The sequence below is a fragment of the Macrobrachium rosenbergii genome, chromosome 1 (genome assembly GCF_040412425.1).
Source record: "Macrobrachium rosenbergii isolate ZJJX-2024 chromosome 1, ASM4041242v1, whole genome shotgun sequence".
Classification (NCBI taxonomy): domain Eukaryota; kingdom Metazoa; phylum Arthropoda; class Malacostraca; order Decapoda; family Palaemonidae; genus Macrobrachium; species Macrobrachium rosenbergii.
Window position 1 is genome coordinate 65,477,111 of NC_089741.1, and position 7,500 is coordinate 65,484,610.

The window sequence follows — 7,500 nt, forward strand, 5'->3', positions numbered from 1 at the left end:
AACCACTGTAAATTCAAAAGAATTCTAGAATTCAATGTAATGGCAACCTTCCACCCTAAATTATAACTCCAGGAAAATTCTGAGGTGAAGTCTTCATTAACTCCTTTTTTTTTGTTTACAAACTGGACTCCCTTGGGTTCGTGGCAGCATCAATTATAATTTTGTTTGTAAATTCTCATCAAAACCAATAGTCAAGTCTGTAACAATATATATATATATATATATATATATATATATATATATATATATATATATATATATATATATATATATATATATTTCTCTATGTATATATATATATATATATATATATATATAATATATATCTTATGTATGTGCATATATATATATATATATATATATATATATATATATATAATATATATATATATATATATATATATATATATATATATATATATATATATATATATATATATATATATATATATATATATATATATATATATATATATATATATATATATATGCAAATTTCGTTTGATTCTTAGGCTTTTGTATTATTGATAAACTTCTTATTAGTTTGACAATGTTTTGCTCAAACCAAAGGTTTGACAGCTTCTCTCATAATGAGAAATAATACCGGCCAATCAAACAAGAGGCAGCGCAACGTCGTTTTACCCTTTACCTGCCCCAGAGGAGAAGTGCCAGTCCTCGAAAAAGCGTACGTTGGCTAACCCCACCACACACAAAAGGAAGGCTACAAGCCCATCAGAATATTGGATCCATCCACCAACACTGCATAGACCATCACAACCGTAAACCAACGACACAAAAGCTAGTGGAGAATACAGATGTCATCTACACAGAACATAGTCGCCATAGATTAATTATAGCAGAATCTGTTTGCATTTTATTACATAAACCTACACTGGACAGACAACTAGAAACAGAAAGATCACTCCCATCTAGCAGACGCCCTACTACATACAGCGCTAACATAAGAAGCAACCATAACAACAGCAACAACACATTTTAAATCACTGGCTTTCTCCCCGCCCCTTTCCACCCCTCCATTTCTGTTTTGTTTGTGTTCCACCAGAGCACGTGGTTTTTGTTCTCATTATTTTTCACATTGTAAATTTTGTTTATGTTATAAATTTTATTGTATCGTACTTTTATATTTGTAAATAAATTGAAATTGTTTATCCTGTACTTATTATCACTGTAATGATTTATTGTATTATTATTGTTTTAGATGCTGCATATACAGTACGTCTGCACACTGTAACAAACCAGGACGCTATGTCCAGGTTATGCACTTTAAAGAGGTCACGACGAGTGACGGAACAGCTGTGGTGTTGTGTTTTTAGCAAATGGAACAAAGCGTTAATCTTGTTTTTTTTTTCCATCAACTGAATTTGGAAGAACGAGGAGAAAGAAGTCACGATCAACAATCAAAAATATAGAATTCAAGGGAAATTTGCATACAAGAAAAATTTTGAAAACATATATATATATATATATATATATATATATATATATTTAACTATATATATATATATATATATATATATATATATATATATATATATATATATCTAATATGCTTGCTCTGTGGTGTGGGTGCACTTTAATTCAACAATCATGCTTATACACTGGATGTGGTCACAGGGAGTCCTTGCTATGATAGGGTTAGCTATTTTTTTTTTTTGCCCAGAGACTGCGAAGTTTCGTTCTCATTTTAAAGTTGAAAGCCATGCGTTTTGTGAACATTCACCTCGCTTGAACTCGGTGCCTCGAGGTGTGACTGGGGCATGGAGGCGATGTGATTGGAAGTCCTCATATCATGTGACCCGTATTGCATTATGGGTACCGGAATCTTCCGTGATGATATAATGGAATCTTCCCCTCAGGTGCCATGACGGGCCTGCGTGCATGTGTTTACAAACACCGCACGCCTTCTTGCAAAGGAAATGTGTGAAAATTTCTCATCCTTGCCTGAACTTTGATTTGTAGTGTTTTGTATGTGGGTGCAGCCTAGCACAAGAAGCCATGATAGTCACACACAGGGAAAACGATGTTTCCCCTTGTTGAGAGGGAGTTGAAAATCTGAGTTTATTTTTTCTTTACAGTAGGTGTCACATTTCCATTTGTCTTGTGCCTCACATGATCTTTCTGTTATGGATTTATTTTTATTTTATTATTTGTTTCACATGTATGTTTTGATGCACTATGTACTGGGGTTTAATAGTGAAACTTTTATCTCTTCCCCAGGGATGTTTTGATGGGCCCATGGAATAAGAATGTTCAGGTGTAGTGAATAGTCGAAAAAGTTAAGTATACCTTAGTTTAACCAGACCACTGAGCTGATTAACAGCTCTCCTAGGGCTGGCCCGAAGGATTAGATTTATTTTACGTGGCTAGGAAAAACTGGTTACCTAGCAACGGGACCTACAGCTTATTGTGAAATCCGAACCACATTATGACGAAAAATTAATTTCTATCACCAGGAATAAATTCTTCTAATTCTTCATTGGCCGGTCGGAGAGTCGAACGCTGGGCCAACAGCGTGCTTGTTGAGGGCTCTACTCACCCATCCAATGAAGAACTAGTGAGCAGTCGAAATGGTGCATTTTACGGTATATGATAATGAAGGAATTTGTGACTTGATTAGTGATGATCATGTCGTTGAAATGACTAAGACTGTTTCGGCTTACTATGTGATAACTGATATGAATTTTGGTAGTAATATGATTTTGGTCTTACCATTTGGTTTAGTTCGCGCCATGTTTTTGAGGTCCCGTTTTCTTTGATCTAGTTTTCTAATTAATGCTCTGGTTAGATTTTTTAATAAAAGTTTATTTTTGTATCTCGGCATTTGATTCAGTAGCCTTAGTTAATTATTATATAGATATTATATATATATATATATATATATATATATATATATATATATATATATATATATATATATATATATATATATATATATATAGAGAGAGATATAGAGAGAGAGAGAGAGAGAGAGAGGTGGATTCGGTTTCTTCTTGAGTTGACCACGCGTGCCAGCAGAAAAGAGGTAATTTTGTATGCATATACATACACACACACACACACACACACACACACACACACACACACACACACACACACATGTATATATATATATATATATATATGTATATATATATATATATATATATATATATATATATATATATATATATATATATATATATATATATATATATGTGTGTGTGTCTTCAATATGATATGTAATAATGTATATATATATATACTATATATATATATATATATATATATATAATATATATATGTATATATATATATATATATATATATATATATATATATATATATATATATATATATATATTATAATATATATATATATATAATATATATCATATTATCGTATATATATATATATATATATATATATATATATATATATATATATATATAGTTATACTAATATATAAATATCTACAAATGAAATGTCAAGTGTCAGATTCGTGAGTTACTAAAGAAAATCATCATTAACCATAAACGCTATACTGTAAGTGACTATCATCTTTACTGTAATAAGTACCTCGCTCACGTTGTTGCCATAATGCTATATCCACTGTAGCTTTATTGCTTAATGTTATACTTCCAAGGAATTAAACCACACTTCGTCACTTTGACCTACCTACGTTCTAGTTTATAAAGATATTACTAACAAACCATATGAAATGGTTTCTTTTCCTTCTTGTAAAACTGTTCCACAGAGGTTGACACCTCCTTGTAAGTTATATAACTGCTCTTGCTTTGTCTTATTTCCATTTAAATGGTTCTCTTTTAATAAGTTTTTCTTAGGGGAGGTGTTTTAGCCTCATTCCCGTGAAGTATAATCACTTTTAAGCCAAGCAAACTCCATAATCAACTGTTCCAAAGCAACAACGTGACAGAGAGGCATCCTATAAATAAAACACACACACATCAAACTATACTTTTTTAATGTAGAATTATTATTTTTTTAAACTGACGTATTATTGGAATGAAAAACTAGGCGAAAGATCCAATTACATCACCATGTGCGAAAAAACTAAATAAATATGAATAGTTTTCTTTCATGTTTTGCCATGTAAAGTTGTTGCAAGGTTTTTTCCTAATTGAATGGACTGATGGGGTCAAAATTTATTCACTTAAAGTCTGTAAAAACAAAACCTGAGAGGAAAGAGACAAATAGTAAAGAAAATTGTGAGGTTTATTTTTTTCGTCCTTTATATGTGAGTGAAGAGAAAAAGTTGCAATATTGTCATGAATTAATAATAATAATAATAATAATAATAATAACTAATAATAATAATAATAATAATAATAATAATAATAATAATCTGGTTAGAAATTAGGCATTTGTAAAATTCAAAATCTACTGCATTTTAAAGACAAATCCCCCTTTGAATACTTCCATTTAGGACAAGAAATAATGAAAAATCGTTCGTGAGGCAATTTCTGTGATATCTTGTACTGTTTAGGTAAAAGCAGCGCAATTTTCACTTAGAGATGAAAATAAAAAAAAATATCAGTTAAAAGAGCAGCGATATATATATATATATATATATATATATATATATATATATATATATATATATATATATATATATATATATATATATATATATATATTTTAGTTGTGCTAACTATAAACTATCAAACGTAAAGAGACACTTACTTCTTATTTAATTCGACCAACTCTAAGCAGATACATGTGAAAGTGATTTTAGTTTTAAAGATGTGTAAACAAGCACAAACTTGCGGACGGATGTTTGCACACTCAAGTGTTTATCAAAAATAAAAAATTCGTGGTTATAACAACAAAAACAGTAAGCAATAGTAAACATCTTCAAGTATATTATCAAATAGAATGTTTCCATCATCTTAATAAAAAAAAAAAAGTTATATTAGTAACATACTCAAATTTTCGATCTCTCTCTCTCTCTCTCTCTCTCTCTCTCTCTCTCTCTCTCTCTCTCTCTCTCTCTCTCTCTCGTTAGCCGAAACTGTAGCTGTCCTAATAAGATCGTTCGGGCGTTAAGTTGGGGCGAATTATTTGCTTTGCTTGCTTGCGCCCGTCCTTTACTTCCTTGCCCTACCTCCTATGGGAATCCTTCTCCCCCAATAGCTTCCCCCAACAGCCACAAGCATTCAAGGCCCTCCCTTACCGCCCCTCTGTATCTTTCTACCGCTGAGAGATTGCACGAGGGAAACCGTTGTCTTCTCAGACATGGCTAATTTTGGCTTTACTACCACACTTGGTTCGTGGTTTATGTGAGAGCGCTCGCTTCCAGGTACTGAAATCACTGTAAAGGAAAACAGCAAAATGAATAATGTTTTACCTTTGTTTTGTTATTTTCCGTGAATGAATTCCAGGGTTGAAAAGTGATAATAAATACTTTTAGGTTATGTATCAGAGAATTCTCTCTCTCTCTCTCTCTCTCTCTCTCTCTACTTTGATAACGACTAGAAGATTTTACTGGAGCTGAATATCAGAGTCATGAATCAATAAGCACGAGAAACTGAAGTTGTATTTATGGGATGAATGATCTTTTGAATGAAATATAGGGTGACTGATCATCGCGGATGAACTTCGATTGCCTCCCAACACCACCATCATAGCCAAGTGTTTAACAGTTCATTGCATTTTAGCTTAAAACAAATATTTAGAATCTACTGTTCAGTAGATTATAAATAATCTACCAGTCAGTAGATTATAAATAATCTATTGGTCAGTAGGTTATAAATATATACAGTAAATCAGTCTAAAAAAGCAATAAACAATGATGATGAAGATGGCGTTGGGAAGGTGATAGAATGGAAGGACTTAATATCGCGAGGCAAAAGATCCTGTGCAAGAAGGTGAACTGATCAGTGTGAGTGAGTGAATCGTATGCGCTGCTGATAAGCCTTCTAAGTAAATGAATGAAGCTGCCAAATTCGTGGAAATTTTCTGCACAGGCGCTCATCCACTATTTAGCTGCATGAATATTGCGGTTACTATTGTCTAACTTTTTCAGTGGAGCTATCCCGTTGCAGTTAATATTTTAGTATTGGGAAAGGAATATTTTCTTCTGATAAAAGAATATTTTTAGTTTAATAACGGAGTTCTTAGCGCCGCAGGAAATTTTCATCCTCGCCACGTCCCTAATTTTTAGTGGAATAAGATTATCGGACGCTTTGGGTCTGAGTGGCCACACACCATTAACTTTAAAGCCCCTACTTACCCGGAGGGAAGACTGAAAATGGATGTCTGTATTTAGTCAAATGCTCCGGCAATGAAAACAGAAACCAGCGAACTTGTTAAAGAAACACAAGGAAATAGCTCGGGGGAAATTAACGTTTAAACAGAGACCATTCCCAGGCCGAAAAAGCTACTCCAAACGAGATAACACTGGGAGAAGAGTAATTCTCCAATTAGTAGAAGGATGTGAGAAGTGATGAAGGAATTTGTTACGAAATTGTCCGAAGAGAAGGAACGAAGTCTCTGATGAAGGCACAAGAATGATTCGAATAAACATTAACTTATCATGGCCAGCAATAGGTAAAAAGAAATATCTCTACATTATCCTCTAAATATAACCGATCATAATTTTACCTAAACAATTATAATACAAATAATTACTAGGCCTTTTACGGTGGTTTTACAGCTAGAATTTTTTTTTTTAAATCTGTGATTCATCGTTTACAGAGGAGGAAATTGAATAAGAATGAAAGGTTTATGATTTGGTTCACTAAATTTCACCTTTTTTTTATTTCAGTATTTTCACCCTTACCTGGAATTCTGAGAGACATCCAGAAATGTTTTCCATTTACAGATTCTCGTAAAAAAAGGATGTCCATCTTGACGATAGGAATGCTGTTTTATATATATATATATATATATATATATATACAGGCAGTCCCGTTTACTGACAGGGGTTCCGTTCTTGCGCAGCGTGTAACCCGAAAATCGTCGTAAACCGGAAAATCGTCGAAAATCGTCAAAAATCATAAGAAAACCTTACTTTTTAATGCTCTGGGTGCATTGAAAAAGGACGTAAACTGCATTATTATTGAGTTTTACATAAAAAACCTTTCAAATTATGATTATTCTGCCGTTTTTGAGGGCCAAAATTTCTTCCGTCCGGATCGCATTTTCAGCGGGTCGTAACTCCCGAACATGCGTCGTAAGCCGGGGGAAATAATTTCTGATGAATATATTTGAAAGCGTCGTAACCTCGAACGTCAGAAAAGCCGGAACAAGTAAGAAACCGGGGACTGCCTGTATATATATATATATATATATATATATATATATATATATATATATATATATATATATATATAATATATGTGTGTGTGTGTGTGGGTGTGTGTGTGTGTGTGTGTGTGTGTGTGTGTGTGTGTGTGTGTGTGTGTGTGTATGCTGCTCTCGTCTCTCTGGCCCCTTAACACAGGGGTTAGAATTCAATATTTTTTGTTTGGGGGGGTTGA